The 21,626-nt window shown below is 43.6% G+C and overlaps 1 protein-coding gene across 1 annotated transcript in view; it reads left to right on the forward strand.

The window, feature by feature from the left end:
- The window catches only part of LOC149926075 (uncharacterized), a 374,126-nt gene that overhangs the window by 40,916 nt on the left and 311,584 nt on the right, over positions 1 to 21,626 (forward strand). The window lies entirely within an intron of this gene.

The following is a 21,626-nucleotide window of genomic DNA, read 5'->3' on the forward strand; positions in this document are numbered from 1 at the left end:
GTGCATTTATATTTGCTACTATTTGAATTAATTATAAATGAACATAAGGCAGTAAGAGACCATGGCGGGATATGTTTTTGCCTTCAGTTTACCTAGGGAAAACCGTGGTTTCATTGGAATTTTCCAAAAAAAATAGTAGGTGTAGCTAATGGTGTAAGCCGGTTTTTGGTTTTGATATTCATAAAACAATCGTCAGTGAAATGAAGACCGCAAAATACGTGGTTAAAGTGCAAGTAATCTGTAGTTTTATTTTGGAGCTTTTCACTGTTTACATTTTGCAGCCACTGCAGAACTATTAAGTTTTAAGAAATGTTAATGCTTATTAAATTAAAACGCGTATTCACCGGTCTTTATCCCTTGGAAACTTGAAAAAAAAAAGACAGACGCGTGGTTACCTTTTTATTCGATTTACAATTTTTAGCCGAACAAGACATTTCAAAATAAATTAAACTTGCAAAAATACCTAAAACACTTCCTTTTTTGCGTCTTCTCAAACTCTAATCTAGCGCGCGCCGGAGATACTACTAGCGCCATCAAACGCCCGGGAATTGTGGACATTCTCGGCGAATAAAATCGTACCACGGATTTTTTAAAGAGAGGCGCCTGTCTGTAGCGAAGCGACTTTACACTCTCTGCTATAACCCTGTATTATACTTTAACGCATTTATAACATACACGCATGGCGACTAAACTTATTTACAACATAAACGCTTGGCGGCTAAACGCGTTTATCGTATAAACGCTTGGCGGCTAAACGCGTTTATCGTTTAAACGCTTGGCGGCTAAACGCGTTTGTCGTTTAAACGCTTGGCGGCTAAACACGTTTATTGTATAAACGCTTGCGGCTAAACGCGTATGTCACATAAACGCTTAGTGACTAAACGCATTTACCTTATAAACACTTGATGTCTAAACGCGTTTAGGTTTAATACGTGCCTAAAAAAGCGTTACAAGATGGCGTTTAGGAAAATGTTTAGATTCTAAACGTTGTTTTTTCTGTGTAAATTCGTTTCGTTTAGATAACTGGTTTTTAAAACCAACGTGAGAAATCGCTTCGTGCTGGTTCGGGAAGCAACTCGTCCAAGTCGGTTCGCTTAAAATCGCTTTCAAAACGGCAAGACGGGGAAGTCAAATTGCTCATATTTTCAAAAATAATTGGGATAAAATTCTAAATAATGTCAAACAATAATACTATATGTATATTAAACATGATTAACTAATTGTTTTGGGATACATTTTAGTATTTTCAAAATTCTAGTTATAATTTGAAATGGCGTTAAGCCTTGGTTATAAGCGAACCGGGGTGAAGCGATTTCGCACGTGTGAACTAAGAATTATCGTAGGCGGTCAAAACTGGCATACAAACCGACCTAAACTGGGTTTTAGGCTCGAGTGTGAACGTGGCTAAAGTGGCTACATATAACTTTTCTCAGAGTTTTTATCAAGAAACTGTTCCCAGTTCCTCCGTATAAATACAAATAAATCTTCTTTTGGGGGATTTGAGCCGCAGAAATGTTTTGCAATATTCTCAAGTATACTCCTTTGATCTGGAAACCAAGGTTTAAGTTGATTAACAAAGCTTTCGACAGATAAATTTAAATTTTCACTAAGAACGGCATTCACTTCTTTCATTGCGTTTTCCGTTACTATTAATTCTCTGCTTTCAATCGGATTATCAGTGATATCTCCCACCAAATTATTTGGCCCATTAGGTGGTGTATTTTTAGCCAATGCGTCATCTAGTGCTTTTTCTGAGTCAATTTAAGTATTTAACTTTTCATGATACTTCATCATATCTTTTAACTTCGGTAAATAGCTTTCGAAAGAGTCTTTAAAAGACATAAAATTACGTAGTAAAGAAGTTTCTTCTCTCCAGGGTAAAAATAGCATCAACACGCCGTGGTAGAATTTTTCAGAATCTGTTTCAGATTTAGTTGGATCGTGTTTCGGATGTTGAACTAGAAAAGGCTTCACCCTCATTTTTACGAAACCAGCTCCTTTCTTTAACTCTCATATTTCAGAAGGTCCTTTTGAGTTCGGTTTTGTTGGCACTCGACAGTAGAATATCACCCAATCATACAAACAAGTGTTTTCTCGACTGTCAGGGCGATTAGGGTAAATATCATCATTTAGTTGTTTCATAAAAAATATCTGTGGTTTCAGGCTGATTCTCTGTCAAAGATAGCAAATCTTTTTATCGCTTAAGTAAGCGCTTTCTGTATTAACTATCTGACTTTCCATACAAATGCTGATGTGTTAAACGATCAGTTGGATCGTGACTGCCGATTTCTCGATGCGAGATAGCTTTTAAGCCTTTAGCTTAAAGACTACTACGAACATCTTTATTCGCGAAATCATTCCACAAATTCTCTTTGTCAGATTTATCTTTTTTCGTTATGTACGAAGTAATATAACGTGCAATAACCATTTTATCATCCGCTACAAACTGAATGTCCATGTTACCTTTGAGAAACGCATTTACGCGCTTGTATATCGTGTGTAATTTCATGTGTATCTGTCTTTCTACTGTACACAAGCCAGTGGACAAACCAGACAAGTTTATTTGCAGCGAGCGTTTTATTTTCGAAACTAGTAAAAGAACATATTTTTATAATAATAAACACTTATTTTTTCGTTAACTAAATTAATCCCTGTTTGAGCTTATCATGTCCGCATTTGAAACATCGTCCTTGGAAATCTCGATGATGGTGACGACGGCTACGGGCTCTACTCCTTGTTACTGCTTCGTCCTTGGGTTCCGAAGTGGAAAAGCGTACCACTCTCCTTACTGGACTAGCTGGCGCGTGCAGAAATTTCACAATTGGTGACCAAGACGAAAAAAAACCCAATAGTTAGTAACATTATCGAGCTGGTCTAACTATATATAGTTGAAAATTATCTTCATTAGTCTGTGTGCACCCTCTGAGTGTGGTAGCAAGTTAAATTCTTCATTGCAAAAACTTTTTTAAATTTAAGTCTGAAAATTTAGTTTCCAATTATGTCAATACGTGGTCAATGTAAAGTAGTTAAATTGTAAAATCGCTTTAGGATTTAAAAAATACTCAAACGTCATTAAAAAACTCTATAATGAATTAGAATAATTGTTGCATTAGCTGAACAATTAAAGGGAAACAAGGCTTAAACACTGAACTTGAGATTGGAATTTTTATTATACTAAAGTTTTATCGCTTTTGTTAATAAGATTTGAATAAGTCGACTTACAATAATGAAATAATAAGAAAACTGTAAACTTACCAGATTTCAATTCTCATCGTTAACACGTCGATTAATCGCGGCTGTTCTGTCTGCGTCGGCTATTGTTGAAAAATGACCTCAACTTGCTTTCGGCTTTGGTGACTCGTGTAACACGTTTAACATCTAAACCCCTGGAGGAAGTTTATTGTTTTTTTTTGTCATTTCTAAACACGTAGGTTTTATTAATGTTTAAGAGGCGTTTAGCTGGCGTTTATCTTAGGTAGTGTGTAGTTTTTACACGTGTTTTTAGCAACGGTGACAAGCGATTCTACGTTTAGCATCCATCCGTTTAGAAATTCAACACTTTGGCGTTTACAATTTAAACGCAAAATTTAAGTGTTTAAGTTTTAAACATGTTTATTTATTTTTTGATGTGGAAAATCTAAACGTAGTTTTTTCTGTGTAGGGGTAAGTTTGAACGTACACAGAAAAAACAATGTTTAAATTCTAGACGTTTTTCTAAACGGGAAAATGCAACGCTCTCACAGACATATACTATACCAACACGCGTTGAGTAGATGATACGTCAAGTCTTTTTGCGCGTCGAATTACAAAACGTTTTCGTTTAAAGCATGTTAAGTTCTAGAAATGATTGTTGTATACGTGTTGAGGTCTTGTAGTGCTTAAAATGTAAACTCGTCTATTTGACGAAACGTTTAATTTTGCAACTCGTAGATTTCTCGAAAAGTTAAAGTTTACGTATCAAACGCGTCGAGTTGTCGAAACGTTTTAAATTTAATCGCGTGGAGTTCTTGAAACGTTTAAGTTTCAAACTCGTCGAGTTCTTGAAACGTGTAAGATTCAAACGCGTCGAGTTCTCTAATCGTTTAAGTTTTAAACGCGTCGAAATCTGGAAGCGTTTACGTTTCAAACGCGTTGATTTGTCGCAACGTTTAAGTTTCAAACGCGTCGAGTTGTCAAATCGTTTAAGATTCAAACGCGTCGAGTTCTCGAAACGTTTAAGTTTCAAACGCGTCGAGTTCTCGAATCGTTTAAGTTTCAAATGCGTCGAGTTGTCAAATCGTTTAAGATTCAAACGCGTCGAGTTCTCGAATCGTTTAAGATTCAAACGCGTCGAGTTGTCAAATCGTTTAAGATTCAAACGCGTCGAGTTCTCGAAACGTTTAAGTTTCAAACGCGTCGAGTTCTGGAATCTTTAAGTTTCTAACGCGGCGAGTTCCCGCAACATTAGAATTCCAAACGTATCTAGTTCTTGAGAAGTTTCGGATTATTCAAAGAAAAAATTGATTCTAAAGAAACTTTTTATTTGCAAAAAATATTTTATTGATTATCAAACATTTTATACCTATATGATGTTCTTCCACAAATTTTAAATATTTGGTGGTTTTAACAAATGACGATTTCGGGGACCGATCATTAAGTACGTACTCTTGTTCTGCACCGCAGCGCTCCCCAGTGGCCAAGGGAAATATAATCGTGCAAAAACGGACACAACCGTTTCTTAAAAATAAAAAGGTCTCATATCGGGCTCGTTACAAAAATATGGTCTCAGCTCGGACTCGTAGTAGTACATTATATTATATTGGACTCCGCTAAGGCTCACTGCAATTTAGTTTATTTTAATGGTCTCATCTCGAGCTCACAAATATACGCTATATTAAAATAGTTTCAGTTCGAGCACACAAAAATACGCTATAATATAAAGGTCTCATCTCGGGCTCAAATTAAATGACCACAACGTTTTGGTCTCTTCTCGGGCTCGTATCATTCTCAGAAAATAGGCTGAGCTCAGATTCAAATCGAGCTCGGGCTCTTGGTGTGAGACGAGCCCGTTCAGCTATGTTCTTTCCTAAAACTGCATTTTTTGTTTTTCTTTAATATGTGACCCAACCAAACCGAAGTGAAGTGAAGTAGAGTTCATAAAGAAGCTTTTGAACTGCGTGGACAATATTTAGTAAGTTGTGTGTCTACAAAGAAAGATGCCCAAGAATCATTTAGACGATAAATTTGCGTTTTTACATATAACACTATAGGTTCGTAGCGCTAAGTATACGATTTCGTTCTGTGACGTAAATAGAGGTTTTGGCGCCCTGGGCTAACATTTAATTTGGCCGGCAGTTATAATACCAATATACAGGGCCGTGCTTAAGGTGGGGGCGAGCAGGACGGTCGCCCAGGGCCTCTAAAATTTAACCATAGGGATGTATATACCGGAGGGTCTCTACACTCAGTCGTCAGTTTCGCCCATGCATTTCGCCCGGGGCCACGAGCGCTTTAAGAACGGTCCTGTACCAACCCAAAATACGGTGAAAATGAAATTGCCTCACGTTAAAAATGCAGCCCAGATCGAACCGCCCCCTCCGCAATGGTACTGACTATATTTATTACCACCATGTTTTTCGACAATAGGAGTCAGGGGGTCAAGTTAATAAGAATTTTATCGTAGTGAGGATCGCTTCTTGTCGAAACCACATTGCATGTCATTCATGAGTGCTACTTCACTTCAATATTATCAATTTACCAATAATTATATTCTAAGCTTAATCTCTTGACTAACCTCTTCCTACTTTTAACCTCTTCGCTAGTTTAACTTTACCTCCAGCATTTATAATTAATGTCTTCCCTAAATTGTAATAACATTGTTGAATTTAATATTAATTTTTTGATCGAATTAATAATTAGCTTTGAACTAAAATGTTTAATTTTTTAATTAATAATCGTTTGGCTATAGATTTCATTAGGCAGACTAGCACTGGTATTCATGAAAATAGTACAATACAACATCCAAGGTCAACTTAGGCCTAAATTTTCCTTACGCAGATATTTGGAATTACATTAATATACAAGAAGAAGCAACTCTTCTATTTTGCAAGTAATTGTTAATCAGAAATAAAATCATCTCTCACGTAGACTTACTTTCAAAGAAAAACGTGAGCAGCTCGGAATCGTCTTGAAACGGAAGTTAAGTCAAGCATAAATAACGCGACTACGCGAATTTTTCCAAGGAACAGCGTTGCCAGATGTTCAAAACATATTAAACGTAACTAAAGCCAAAAGTGACATAATTTTCAAAAGTGTGTCAATCGGATCTATTTCTTAATGAATGTTGCGAGCGAAATACAAGTTGGGAGGGGAGAAGGAAAAGTGTGCCATGGTGAGGAAGGATGTTAAAACCAACAAATAACGCCTCGTAGTGAGGACCGGAGGAACTAAGTACCACTGGTCAAAGTTAGGGCCTTTTTGATTTTTCGACATTCTGTGGAGATGATATCTCAATCTACCTACGATATAATACCATAGACTAAAAAAGATCCAGAGAGGCGACAATAAATAGTCTTTTATGTAGTCGATCTCGAGTCGAGCATTCATTAAAGCTTTAGCATACGAAAGTACGGGGATTGTCACACTTTTGGTCATTATGTCACTTTTTCTAAAGACCAGTTTACACTATAAAATTAATTGGGCCACATAATTGAAACTAATTAATTAATCAGCGTTTGGTCTAGGGTTGGGACAACCATCCGTCGGGGGCATTCGTGGTTAGGTCAGAAAAAATATATCGGATAACGTGAATGAAGCCCAGTTCACATTATACAATTATTTGGGCCACTTAACTGTATCCAACTAATTGTAAGCAAGAAAATTGTATAGTCTGAACAGACAAATTGTAACAATTGTTCCCACTTTTTCTGTTCACACTATACAATTTTCTTGCTTACAATTGAGTAGTACTGTTAGTACATAACTTTTTAAATTATACACCCAGGAGATATTACACATTACTAGTTTGGTCAAAGCGGATTTAGAATCTATCACAGTATTACTGAGCCCAATTAATTGTATAGTGTTAACTGAGCTTAAGTAGTAAAATTTGTAACACATCAGACTATCAGTAACGATAGATTTCGCTCTCGTCTAGGGTAGGAAGACAGCGTTTCAGAAATATTTTTCAATTTAATTTGGGGGCCCTGGTGGCCCGCTACCCCCGTTCAATTGATTTATTTTAAGGGCCCCCTGATTTTTTTAAGGGCCATTTGCCACAGGACTACCGCTGTTTCCAAGTCTGCTAGCAACTATAATAATCTGGAGTCATGCAGACATCAGAGCCACTATAGTACTAATAGTTTCCGAGTTATGACCAAAAGTACACTCAAAAACGTGGTTTTCTCGAAATTTCACTAAATATTGGACAAGACCAACCATACTTTCGGATGTTACGTATTGTTTAGTGCCGAATGTCACCGACCACAAATCCGTAGGATAACTCGTTTACGAATTATAACGAAATATGTGAGGAACATTAGAATAGGAAAGAAGCAAAATAAACGGTTACATCGACGCAGTCGGATCTAACGCGTTATTAACGGAAACTTTGGCTTTTATAACAGAAGCCGTTTCAAATCTATATCCCAGAGGAACCATTTTGAACACTTTAAAACACAGGTGTTTAGGTTTATGATGATTTTGTTTATCGTATAGGTTTCAAACATGTTTCTAAAGATTTTGGATTCCTTCTCGTGTTAAGTTGTTTAGCCATTTTGTCCGTTTGCATCTATAGCGCGTTACATTGCAATTCAAGTGTTTAAAAGCTAAACGTTGTTTTTTCTGAGTGGATCCGTTTTGAACACTTTAAAACAGAGATGTTTAGGTTTATAACATAGGAGGGGTTACTCTACATCGTTTGCTGATGTTGTCGGTTCAACGCGGCAGAGCAGCAAAGTATTGTAAATTGGGTCCCGATTCCTTGCGTGTAATGCGAAACATTATAGTCCATTTAAAGTTACTAAAAATCGATGATATTTCAATGGTCTCAACAGCTTTGCTCGCTTACATTCATTTAAAATTTTGCGAGATAACTTGAAATGAGGAACCATTTGGTGGTATTTCAATTTAAGCCTTAGGAGACACAAAATATGGACTGTCTGTCTTAAATTTGTTATCAAAATACTGCCATAATATTGCAAGAACATGCATTAACTTATTGATTTTACTTATTAGAATTTAAAACGATTTTATTTTCTCTACGTTAATAGAAATTATATTGAGTATAGATTTACGTCTTCCTAGAATAATTTTAGAATAGCTGACATGAATTCCCACGGGTTTTGTAGTAGAAGTCCCATTTATTCTCGTTCTTAATAATTTAACACATGTCCATTAAGTATACATTTTCCTTAAAGCTACATGTAGTTTCACTAAGGATATAAAGTACATGGTTGGTATTAAATTCAAAGTATCTAAGCTGGCTCTAAATGTCTACACAGAGTTAGAGATTATTAAAACCAATTTCAGAACAATTTTCGTACCTTGGCAACAAATTTTGTTTAATATGAAAATGAAATCACCGCAAAGCAGTGTAGAAAAATCGAATTATACAGCTTGAATTTAATTATGTTCATCATAAAATAAACCATATATTTAATATCATGGATTCGTCAAAGCCATTGAATTTATGGAAGCAGCGTGTAGTTACCCGGCCAAATTAGCATATTGGTTGAACTCTTGGCATATACCTAAAAATCCATTCAACTGGACTGATACTACTTAATTTGAAAAAATCTCAAAGATCAAGATAAATTACTTAATCAAAGTGAAGCCGAGAATACCTCTAACCCATGTGGCTGTGGGAATAAGAAAATACATAAGAGCTTATGAAACCATTCTCTTAATCGGAGTAGTGGCGTACTCTATTTTTATTTTTGGTTGTGAGGTTACGAAATTTTTTCAAAGAGTCTGAAAGACGTTTCTCCAACAAAGTATTGAAGACATGACACTGTAAGGACAAGACACAATTCTAGTAAAGTTCCGAAAAATATTCACGAATTTGTTCAAGTGTTTTTCTCTAGTTCCTCGAAGTACTTAGGTCCTGATGGGAAGTAACCAAATAAATTTGGGCATTTATTTAAAGGCGTGACTAAATTCAAACGCTGTTGTTGTCCTTCAACTTCATGTGGCACCATCACTTTTAGAATAGTCAACGTGAATGAACAAAAAAACTTTTGCTTTAAAAAAAGGTTACTTCCGGAAGTACACTCACCATTTGAAAAAAATCACTTGACCTTTCATTTAGTTGTTACTTAAATTAAGTTATTTCTTTCATGTGACCCGCATTTTAGTTTCCATTTAAATCAAGGGTGTTTTCTCGTTTCATTTATTTTCTACTAAGAAATTCAGGCTACCTAATACGGAATTTTAAGGCAACTGAAAAGATTGGTCAAAACCAAGAAATTATTTTTGCCAGAAAATTTGCATAGATGTAGACTGTGCACATAAAAAATATGAATTTTCATTTTACAATTCTAAAATGATCCCGATAAAGTTGTTTAGAAAATAGTGATTTTGGATAATGCTCAATTTCATTCTACGATTTAACTAAACAGTAAACCTAGTGGAAAGATATATAAAATTTTTGTAGTGTATTTTTAGATGTTCATTAATATAGTTTTGGTATGATAATGGTCAATATATGCTTCAAACTATTTATTTTCATTGTATATTTCTATATGATTAAATACGTTCATTTTAAATTGATTATCGTTTCTGCTCTTAGTTTTACACCAGAATCAAAACTATTTGATACATACTCTTGTAACAATAATTATAAATTCAAATTGGTAACAATTTCATAAAAATATAATTTATAAATATTATATATAATATTTAATTTATAAAACATAACAAATAAAACATTTCAAGAAATATATGTGTATAGTTCTTAAGAAGGAAAAATCCCGGGTTGTATTTCAAGCGACGCACGGAGAAAAATCCCGGGCTGTATTTCAAGCGACACAAGCAGATAAATCTCGGGCTGGATTTCAAGCGACGCAAGGAGAAAAATCCCGGGTTGTATTTCAAGCGACGCAAGGAGAAAAATCCCGGGCTGTATTTCAAGCGACGCAAGCAGACAAATCTCAGGCTGTATTTCAAGCGACGCAAGGAGATAAATCCCGGGTTGTATTACAAGCGACGCAAGGAGAAAAATCCCGGGTTGTATTTCAAGCGACGCAAGGAGAAAAATCCCGGGCTGTATTTCAAGCGACGCAAGCAGACAAATCTCGGGCTGTATTTCAAGCGACGCCAGCAGACAAATCTCGGGCTGTATTTCAAGCGACGCAAGGAGAAAAATCCCGGGTTGTATTACAATTGACGCAAGGAGAAAAATCCCGGGTTGTATTTCAAGCGACGCAAGGAGAAAAATCCCGGGTTGTATTTCAAGCGACGCAAGGAGAAAAATCCCGGGTTGTATTACAAGCGACGCAAGGAGAAAAATCCCGGGTTGTATTTCAAGCGACGCAAGGAGAAAAATCCCGGGTTGTATTTCAAGCGACGCACGGAGAAAAATCCCGGGCTGTATTTCAAGCGACGCAAGCAGACAAATCTCGGGCTGTATTTCAAGCGACGCAAGGAGATAAATCCCGGGCTGTATTTCAAGCGACGCAAGCAGACAAATCTCGGGCTGTATTTCAAGCGACGCAAGGAGATAAATCCCGGGTTGTATTTCAAGCGACGCAAGGAGAAAAATCCCGGGTTGTATTTCAAGCGACGCAAGGAGAAAAATCCCGGGTTGTATTACAAGCGACGCAAGGAGAAAAATCCCGGGTTGTATTTCAAGCGACGCAAGGAGAAAAATCCCGGGTTGTAATTCAAGCAACGCAAGGAGAAAAATCCCGGGTTGTATTTCAAGCGACGCAAGGAGAAAAATCCCGGGTTGTATTACAAGCGACGCAAGGAGAAAAATCCCGGGTTGTATTTCAAGCGACGCACGGAGAAAAATCCCGGGCTGTATTTCAAGCGACGCAAGCAGACAAATCTCGGGCTGTATTTCAAGCGACGCAAGGAGAAAAATCCCGGGTTGTATTACAATTGACGCAAGGAGAAAAATCCCGGGTTGTATTTCAAGCGACGCAAGGAGAAAAATCCCGGGTTGTATTTCAAGCGACGCAAGGAGAAAAATCCCGGGTTTTATTTCAAGCGACGCAAGGAGACAAATCCTGGGTTGTATTTCAAGCGACGCACGGAGAAAAATCCCGGGCTGTATTTCAAGCGACGCAAGCAGACAAATCTCGGGCTGTATTTCAAGCGACGCAAGGAGACAAATCCTGGGTTGTATTTCAAGCGACGCACGGAGAAAAATCCCGGGCTGTATTTCAAGCGACGCAAGCAGACAAATCTCGGGCTGTATTTCAAGCGACGCAAGGAGAAAAATCCCGGGTTGTTTTACAAGCGACGCAAGGACAAAAATCCCGGGTTGTATTTCAAGCGACGCAAGGAGAAAAATCCCGGGTTGTATTTCAAGCGACGCAAGGAGAAAAATCCCGGGTTGTATTTCAAGCGACGCACGGAGAAAAATCCCGGGCTGTATTTCAAGCGACGCAAGGAGACAAATCCTGGGTTGTATTTCAAGCGACGCAAGGAGAAAAATCCCGGGTTGTATTTCAAGCGACGCACGGAGAAAAATCCCGGGCTGTATTTCAAGAGACGCAAGGAGACAAATCCTGGGTTGTATTTCAAGCGACGCACGGAGAAAAATCCCGGGTAGTATTTCAAGCGACGCAAGGAGAAAAATCCCGGGTTGTATTTCAAGCGACGCACGGAGAAAAATCACGGGCTGTATTTCAAGCGACGCAAGGAGAAAAATCCCGGGTTGTATTTCAAGCGACGCACGGAGAAAAATCCCGGGTGGTATTTCAAGCGACGCAAGGAGAAAAATCCCGGGTTGTATTTCAAGCGACGCAAGGAGAAAAATCACGGGCTGTATTTCAAGCGACGCAAGGAGAAAAATCCCGTGTTGTATTTCAAGCGACGCACGGAGAAAAATCCCGGGTGGTATTTCAAGCGACGCAAGGAGAAAAATCCCGGGTTGTATTTAAAGCGACGCACGGAGAAAAATCCCGGGCTGTATTTTAAGCGACGCAAGCAGACAAATCTCGGGTTGTATTTCAAGCGACGCAAGGAGAAAAATCCCGGGCTGTATTTCAAGCGACGCAAGGAGAAAAATCCCGGGCTGTATTTCAAGCGACGTAAGCAGACAAATCTCGGGCTGTATTTCAAGCGACGCAAGGAGAAAAATCCCGGGTTGTATTTCAAGCGACGCAAGGAGAAAAATCCCGTGTTGTATTTCAAGCGACGCACGGAGAAAAATCCCGTGTTGTATTTCAAGCGACGCACGGAGAAAAATCCCGGGCTGTATTTCAAGCGACGCAAGCAGAAAAATCTCGGGCTGTATTTCAAGCGACGCAAGGAGACAAATCCCGGGTTGTATTTCAAGCGACGCAAGGAGACAAATCCCGGGCTGTATTTCAAGCGACGCAAGGAGACAAATCCCGGGCTGTATTTCAAGGGACGCAAGGAGACAAATCCCGGGTTGTATTTCAAGCGACGCAAGGAGACAAATCCCGGGCTGTATTTCAAGCGACGCAAGGAGACAAATCCCGGGCTGTATTTCAAGGGACGCAAGGAGACAAATCCCGGGCTGTATTTCAAGCGACGCACGGAGAAAAATCCCGGGCTGTATTTCAAGCGACGCAAGCAGACAAATCTCGAGCTGTATTTCAAGCGACGCAAGGAGACAAATCCCGGGCTTTATTTCAAGCGACGCAAGGAGAAAAATCCCGGGTTGTATTTCAAGCGACGCAAGGAGACAAATCCCGGGCTGTATTTCAAGCGACGCAATGATACAAATCCCGGGCTGTATTTCAAGCGACGCACGGAGAAAAATCCCGGGCTGTATTTCAAGCGACGCACGGAGAAAAATCCCGGGCTGTATTTCAAGCGACGGAAGGAGACAAATCCCGGGCTGTATTTCAAGCGACGCACGGAGAAAAATCCCGGGCTGTATTTCAAGCGACGCAAGGAGACAAATCCCGGGCTGTATTTCAAGCGATGCAGGGAGACAAATCCCGGGCTGTATTTCAAGCGACGCAGGGAAACAAATCCCGGGCTGTATTTCAAGCGACGCAAGGAGACAAATCCCGGGCTGTATTTCAAGCGACGCAAGGAGACAAATCCCGGGCTGTATTTCAAGCGACGCAGGGAGACAAATCCCGGGCTGTATTTCAAGCGACGCAAGGAGACAAATCCCGGGTTGTATTTCAAGCGACGCAAGGAGACAAATCCCGGGCTGTATTTCAAGCGACGCACGGAGAAAAATCCCGGGCTGTATTTCAAGCGACGCAAGGAGACAAATCCCGGGCTGTATTTCAAGCGACACAGGGAGACAAATCCCGGGCTGTATTTCAAGCGACGCAAGGAGACAAATCCCGGGTTGTATTTCAAGCGACGCAAGGAGACAAATCCCGGGCTGTATTTCAAGCGACGCAAGGAGACAAATCCCGGGCTGTATTTCAAGCGACGCACGGAGAAAAATCCCGGGCTGTATTTCAAGCGACGCAAGCAGAAAAATCTCGGGCTGTATTTCAAGCGACGCAAGGAGACAAATCCCGGGCTGTATTTCAAGCGACGCAAGGAGACAAATCCCGGGTTGTATTTCAAGCGACGCAAGGAGACAAATCCCGGGCTGTATTTCAAGCGACGCAATGATACAAATCCCGGGCTGTATTTCAAGCGACGGAAGGAGAAAAATCCCGGGCTGTATTTCAAGCGACGGAAGGAGACAAATCCTGGGTTGTATTTCAAGCGACGCACGGAGAAAAATCCCGCGCTGTATTTCAAGCGACGGAAGGAGACAAATCCCGGGCTGTATTTCAAGCGACGCAATGATACAAATCCCGGGCTGTATTTCAAGCGACGCACGGAGAAAAATCCCGGGCTGTATTTCAAGCGACGCACGGAGAAAAATCCCGGGCTGTATTTCAAGCGACGGAAGGAGACAAATCCCGGGCTGTATTTCAAGCGACGCACGGAGAAAAATCCCGGGCTGTATTTCAAGCGACGCAAGGAGACAAATCCCGGGCTGTATTTCAAGCGATGCAGGGAGACAAATCCCGGGCTGTATTTCAAGCGACGCAGGGAGACAAATCCCGGGCTGTATTTCAAGCGACGCAAGGAGACAAATCCCGGGCTGTATTTCAAGCGACGCAAGGAGACAAATCCCGGGCTGTATTTCAAGCGACGCAGGGAGACAAATCCCGGGCTGTATTTCAAGCGACGCAAGGAGACAAATCCCGGGTTGTATTTCAAGCGACGCAAGGAGACAAATCCCGGGCTGTATTTCAAGCGACGCACGGAGAAAAATCCCGGGCTGTATTTCAAGCGACGCAAGGAGACAAATCCCGGGTTGTATTTCAAGCGACGCAAGGAGACAAATCCCGGGCTGTATTTCAAGCGACGCACGGAGAAAAATCCCGGGCTGTATTTCAAGCGACGCAAGGAGACAAATCCCGGGCTGTATTTCAAGCGACACAGGGAGACAAATCCCGGGCTGTATTTCAAGCGACGCAAGGAGACAAATCCCGGGTTGTATTTCAAGCGACGCAAGGAGACAAATCCCGGGCTGTATTTCAAGCGACGCAAGGAGACAAATCCCGGGCTGTATTTCAAGCGACGCACGGAGAAAAATCCCGGGCTGTATTTCAAGCGACGCAAGCAGAAAAATCTCGGGCTGTATTTCAAGCGACGCAAGGAGACAAATCCCGGGCTGTATTTCAAGCGACGCAAGGAGACAAATCCCGGGTTGTATTTCAAGCGACGCAAGGAGACAAATCCCGGGCTGTATTTCAAGCGACGCAATGATACAAATCCCGGGCTGTATTTCAAGCGACGGAAGGAGAAAAATCCCGGGCTGTATTTCAAGCGACGGAAGGAGACAAATCCTGGGTTGTATTTCAAGCGACGCACGGAGAAAAATCCCGGGCTGTATTTCAAGCGACGGAAGGAGACAAATCCCGGGCTGTATTTCAAGCGACGCAAGGAGACAAATCCCGGGCTGTATTTCAAGCGACGCACGGAGAAAAATCCCGGGCTCTTTTTCAAGCGACGCACGGAGAAAAATTCCGGGCTGTATTTCAAGCGACGGAAGGAGACAAATCCTGGGTTGTATTTCAAGCGACGCACGGAGAAAAATCCCGGGCTGTATTTCAAGCGACGCAAGGAGACAAATCCCGGGCTGTATTTCAAGCGACGCAAGGAGACAAATCCCGGGCTGTATTTCAAGCGACGCAGGGAGACAAAACCCGGGCTGTATTTCAAGCGACGCAAGGAGACAAATCCCGGGTTGTATTTCAAGCGACGCAAGGAGACAAATCCCGGGCTGTATTTCAAGCGACGCACAGAGAAAAATCCCGGGCTGTATTTCAAGCGACGCAAGGAGACAAATCCCGGGCTGTATTTCAAGCGACGCAGGGAGACAAATCCCGGGCTGTATTTCAAGCGACGCAAGGAGACAAATCCCGGGTTGTATTTCAAGCGACGCAAGGAGACAAATCCCGGGCTGTATTTCAAGCGACGCAAGGAGACAAATCCCGGGCTGTATTTCAAGCGACGGAAGGAGAAAAATCCCGGGCTGTATTTCAAGTGACGGAAGGAGACAAATCCTGGGTTGTATTTCAAGCTACGCACGGAGAAAAATCCCGGGCTGTATTTCAAGCGACGGAAGGAGACAAATCCCGGGCTGTATTTCAAGCGACGCACGGAGAAAAATCCCGGGCTGTATTTCAAGCGACGGAAGGAGACAAATCCCGGGCTGTATTTCAAGTGACGCACGGAGAAAAATCCCGGGCTGTATTTCAAGCGACGGAAGGAGACAAATCCTGGGTTGTATTTCAAGCGACGCACGGAGAAAAATCCCGGGCTGTATTTCAAACGACGGAAGGAGACAAATCCCGGGCTGTATTTCAAGCGACACAAGGAGAAAAATCCCGGGCTGTATTTCAAGCGACGGAAGGAGACAAATCCCGGGCTGTATTTCAAGCGACGCACGGAGAAAAATCCCGGGCTGTATTTCAAGCGACGCAAGGAGACAAATCCAGGGCTGTATTTCAAGCGACGGAAGGAGACAAATCCCGGGCTGTATTTCAAGCGACGCCAGGAGACAAATCCCGGGTTGTATTTCAAGCGACGCAAGGAGACAAATCCCGGGCTGTATTTCAAGCGACGCAAGGAGACAAATCCCGGGCTGTATTTCAAGGGACGCAAGGAGACAAATCCCGGGCTGTATTTCAAGCGACGCAAGGAGACAAATCCCGGGTTGTATTTCAAGCGACGCAAGGAGACAAATCCCGGACTGTATTTCAAGCGACGCAATGATACAAATCCCGGGCTGTATTTCAAGCGACGGAAGGAGAAAAATCCCGGGCTGTATTTCAAGCGACGGAAGGAGACAAATCCTGGGTTGTATTTCAAGCGACGCACGGAGAAAAATCCCGGGCTGTATTTCAAGCGACGGAAGGAGACAAATCCCGGGCTGTATTTCAAGCGACGCAAGGAGACAAATCCCGGGCTGTATTTCAAGCGATGCACGGAGAAAAATCCCGGGCTCTTTTTCAAGCGACGCACGGAGAAAAATTCCGGGCTGTATTTCAAGCGACGGAAGGAGACAAATCCTGGGTTGTATTTCAAGCGACGCACGGAGAAAAATCCCGGGCTGTATTTCAAGCGACGCAAGGAGACAAATCCCGGGCTGTATTTCAAGCGACGCAAGGAGACAAATCCCGGGCTGTATTTCAAGCGACGCAGGGAGACAAAACCCGGGCTGTATTTCAAGCGACGCAAGGAGACAAATCCCGGGTTGTATTTCAAGCGACGCAAGGAGACAAATCCCGGGCTGTATTTCAAGCGACGCACAGAGAAAAATCCCGGGCTGTATTTCAAGCGACGCAAGGAGACAAATCCCGGGCTGTATTTCAAGCGACGCAGGGAGACAAATCCCGGGCTGTATTTCAAGCGACGCAAGGAGACAAATCCCGGGTTGTATTTCAAGCGACGCCAGGAGAAAAATCCCGGGCTGTATTTCTAGCGACGCAAGGAGACAAATCCCGGGCTGTATTTCAAGCGACGGAAGGAGACAAATCCCGGGCTGTATTTCAAGCGACGCAAGGAGACAAATCCCGGGCTGTATTTCAAGCGACGCAAGGAGACAAATCAAGGGCTGTATTTCAAGCGACGCACGGAGAAAAATCCCGGGCTGTATTTCAAGCGACGGAAGGAGACAAATCCCGGGCTGTATTTCAAGCGACACAAGGAGACAAATCCCGGGCTGTATTTCAAGCGACGCAAGGAGAAAAATCCCGGGGTGTATTTCAAGCGAAGGAAGGAGACAAATCCTGGGTCGTATTTCAAGCGACGCACGGAGAAAAATCCCGGGCTGTATTTCAAGCGACGCAAGGAGAAAAATCCCGGGCTGTATTTCAAGCGACGCAAGGAGACAAATCCCGGGCTGCATTTCAAGCGACGCAAGGAGACAAATCCCGGGCTGTATTTCAAGCGACGCAAGGAGAAAAATCCCGGGCTGTATTTCAAGCGACGGAAGGAGACAAATCCTGGGTTGTATTTCAAGCGACGCACGGAGAAAAATCCCGGGCTGTATTTCAAGCGACGGAAGGAGACAAATCCTGGGTTGTATTTCAAGCGACGCACAGAGAAAAATCCCGGGCTGTATTTCAAGCGACGGAAGGAGACAAATCCTGGGTTGTATTTCAAGCGACGCACAGAGAAAAATCCCGGGCTGTATTTCAAGCGACGGAAGGAGACAAATCCTGGGTTGTATTTCAAGCGACGCACGGAGAAAAATCCCGGGCTGTATTTCAAGCGACACAAGGAGACAAATCCCGGGCTGTATTTCAAGCGACGGAAGGAGACAAATCCCGGGCTGTATTTCAAGCGACGCAAGGAGACAAATCCCGGGCTGTATTTCAAGCGACGCAAGGAGACAAATCCCGGGCTGTATTTCAAGCGACGCAAGGAGACAAATCCCGGGCTGTATTTCAAGCGACGCAAGGAGACAAATCCCGGAATGTATTTCAAGCGACGCAAGGAGACAAATTTCGGGCTGTATTTCAAGCGACGCAGGGAGACAAATCCCGGGCTGTATTTCAAGCGACGCAAGGAGACAAATCCCGGGCTGTATTTCAAGCGACGCAAGGAGACAAATCAAGGGCTGTATTTCAAGCGACGCACGGAGAAAAATCCCGGGCTGTATTTCAAGCGACGGAAGGAGACAAATCCTGGGTTGTATTTCAAGCGACGCACGGAGAAAAATCCCGGGCTGTATTTCAAGCGACGGAAGGAGACAAATCCCGGGCTGTATTTAAAGCGACGCAAGGAGACAAATCCCGGGCTGTATTTCAAGCGACGCAAGGAGACAAATCCTGGGCTGTATTTCAAGCGACGGAAGGAGACAAATCCCGGGCTGTATTTCAAGCGACGCAAGGAGACAAATCCCGGGCTGTATTTCAAGCGACGCAAGGAGACAAATCAAGGGCTGTATTTCAAGCGACGCACGGAGAAAAATCCCGGGCTGTATTTCAAGCGACGGAAGGAGACAAATCCCGGGCTGTATTTCAAGCGACACAAGGAGACAAATCCCGGGCTGTATTTCAAGCGACGCAAGGAGAAAAATCCCGGGGTGTATTTCAAGCGAAGGAAGGAGACAAATCCTGGGTCGTATTTCAAGCGACGCACGGAGAAAAATCCCGGGCTGTATTTCAAGCGACGCAAGGAGAAAAATCCCGGGCTGTATTTCAAGCGACGCAAGGAGACAAATCCCGGGCTGCATTTCAAGCGACGCAAGGAGACAAATCCCGGGCTGTATTTCAAGCGACGCAAGGAGAAAAATCCCGGGCTGTATTTCAAGCGACGGAAGGAGACAAATCCTGGGTTGTATTTCAAGCGACGCACGGAGAAAAATCCCGGGCTGTATTTCAAGCGACGGAAGGAGACAAATCCTGGGTTGTATTTCAAGCGACGCACAGAGAAAAATCCCGGGCTGTATTTCAAGCGACGGAAGGAGACAAATCCTGGGTTGTATTTCAAGCGACGCACAGAGAAAAATCCCGGGCTGTATTTCAAGCGACGGAAGGAGACAAATCCTGGGTTGTATTTCAAGCGACGCACGGAGAAAAATCCCGGGCTGTATTTCAAGCGACACAAGGAGACAAATCCCGGGCTGTATTTCAAGCGACGGAAGGAGACAAATCCCGGGCTGTATTTCAAGCGACGCAAGGAGACAAATCCCGGGCTGTATTTCAAGCGACGCAAGGAGACAAATCCCGGGCTGTATTTCAAGCGACGCAAGGAGACAAATCCCGGGCTGTATTTCAAGCGACGCAAGGAGACAAATCCCGGAATGTATTTCAAGCGACGCAAGGAGACAAATTTCGGGCTGTATTTCAAGCGACGCAGGGAGACAAATCCCGGGCTGTATTTCAAGCGACGCAAGGAGACAAATCCCGGGCTGTATTTCAAGCGACGCAAGGAGACAAATCAAGGGCTGTATTTCAAGCGACGCACGGAGAAAAATCCCGGGCTGTATTTCAAGCGACGGAAGGAGACAAATCCTGGGTTGTATTTCAAGCGACGCACGGAGAAAAATCCCGGGCTGTATTTCAAGCGACGGAAGGAGACAAATCCCGGGCTGTATTTAAAGCGACGCAAGGAGACAAATCCCGGGCTGTATTTCAAGCGACGCAAGGAGACAAATCCTGGGCTGTATTTCAAGCGACGGAAGGAGACAAATCCCGGGCTGTATTTCAAGCGACACAAGGAGACAAATCCCGGGCTGTATTTCAAGCGACGCAAGGAGACAAATCCCGGGCTGTATTTCAAGCGACGGAAGGAGACAAATCCCGGGCTGTATTTCAAGCGACGCAAGGAGACATATCCCGGGCTGTATTTCAAGCGACGCAAGGAGACAAATCCCGGGCTGTATTTCAAGCGACGCAAGGAGACATATCCCGGGCTGTATTTCAAGCGACGCAAGGAGACAAATCCCGTGCTGTATTTCAAGCGACGCAAGGAGACAAATCCCGGGCTGTATTTCAAGCGACGGAAGGAGACAAATCCCGGGCTGTATTTCAAGCGACGCAAGGAGAAAAATCCCGGGCTGTATTTCAAGCGACGGAAGGAGACAAATCCTGGGTTGTATTTCAAGCGACGCACGGAGAAAAATCCCGGGCTGTATTTCAAGCGACGGAAGGAGACAAATCCCGGGCTGTATTTCAAGCGACGCAAGGAGACAAATCCCGGGCTGTATTTCAAGCGACGCAAGGAGACAAATCCCGGGCTGTATTTCAAGCGACGCAAGGAGACAAATCCCGGGCTGTATTTCAAGCGACGCAGGGAGACAAATCCCGGGCTGTATTTCAAGCGACGCAAGGAGACAAATCCTGGGTTGTATTTCAAGCGACGCACGGAGAAAAATCCCGGGCTGTATTTCAAGCGACGGAAGGAGACAAATCCTGGGTTGTATTTCAAGCGACGCACGGAGACAAATCCTGGGTTGTATTTCAAGCGACGCACGGAGAAAAATCCCGGGCTGTATTTCAAGCGACGGAAGGAGACAAATCCCGGGCTGTATTTCAAGCGACGGAAGGAGACAAATCCCGGGCTGTATTTCAAGCGACGCAAGGAGACAAATCCCGGGCTGTATTTCAAGCGACGGAAGGAGACAAATCCCGGGCTGTATTTCAAGCGACGCAAGGAGACAAATCCCGGGCTGTATTTCAAGCGACGCAAGGAGACAAATCCCGGGCTGTATTTCAAGCGACGGAAGGAGACAAATCCCGGGCTGTATTTCAAGCGACGCAAGGAGACAAATCCCGGGCTGTATTTCAAGCGACGCAAGGAGACAAATCCCGGGCTGTATTTCAAGCGACGCAAGGAGACAAATCCCGGGCTGTATTTCAAGCGACGCAAGGAGACAAATCCCGGGCTGTATTTCAAGCGACGCACGGAGAAAAATCGCGGGCTGTATTTCAAGCGACGGAAGGAGACAAATCCTGGGTTGTATTTCAAGCGACGCACGGAGAAAAATCCCGGGCTGTATTTCAAGCGACGGAAGGAGACAAATCCCGGGCTGTATTTCAAGCGACGCAAGGAGACAAATCCCGGGCTGTATTTCAAGCGACGCAAGGAGACAAATCCCGGGCTGTATTTCAAGCGACGCAGGGAGACAAATCCCTGGCTGTATTTCAAGCGACGCAAGGAGACAAATCCCGGGCTGTATTTCAAGCGACGCAAGGAGACAAATCCCGGGCTGTATTTCAAGCGACGCACGGAGAAAAATCCCGGGCTGTATTTCAAGCGACGCAAGGAGAAAAATCCCGGGCTGTATTTCAAGCGACGGAAGGAGACAAATCCTGGGTTGTATTTCAAGCGACGCACGGAGAAAAATCCCGGGCTGATTTCAAGCGACGGAAGGAGACAAATCCTGGGTTGTATTTCAAGCGACGCACGGAGAAAAATCCCGGGCTGTATTTCAAGCGACGGAAGGAGACAAATCCCGGGCTGTATTTCAA

Source organism: Leiobunum rupestre, chromosome 10 (genome assembly GCF_980474605.1).
Source record: "Leiobunum rupestre chromosome 10, qqLeiRupe1.1.hap1, whole genome shotgun sequence".
Lineage (NCBI taxonomy): Eukaryota > Metazoa > Arthropoda > Arachnida > Opiliones > Sclerosomatidae > Leiobunum > Leiobunum rupestre.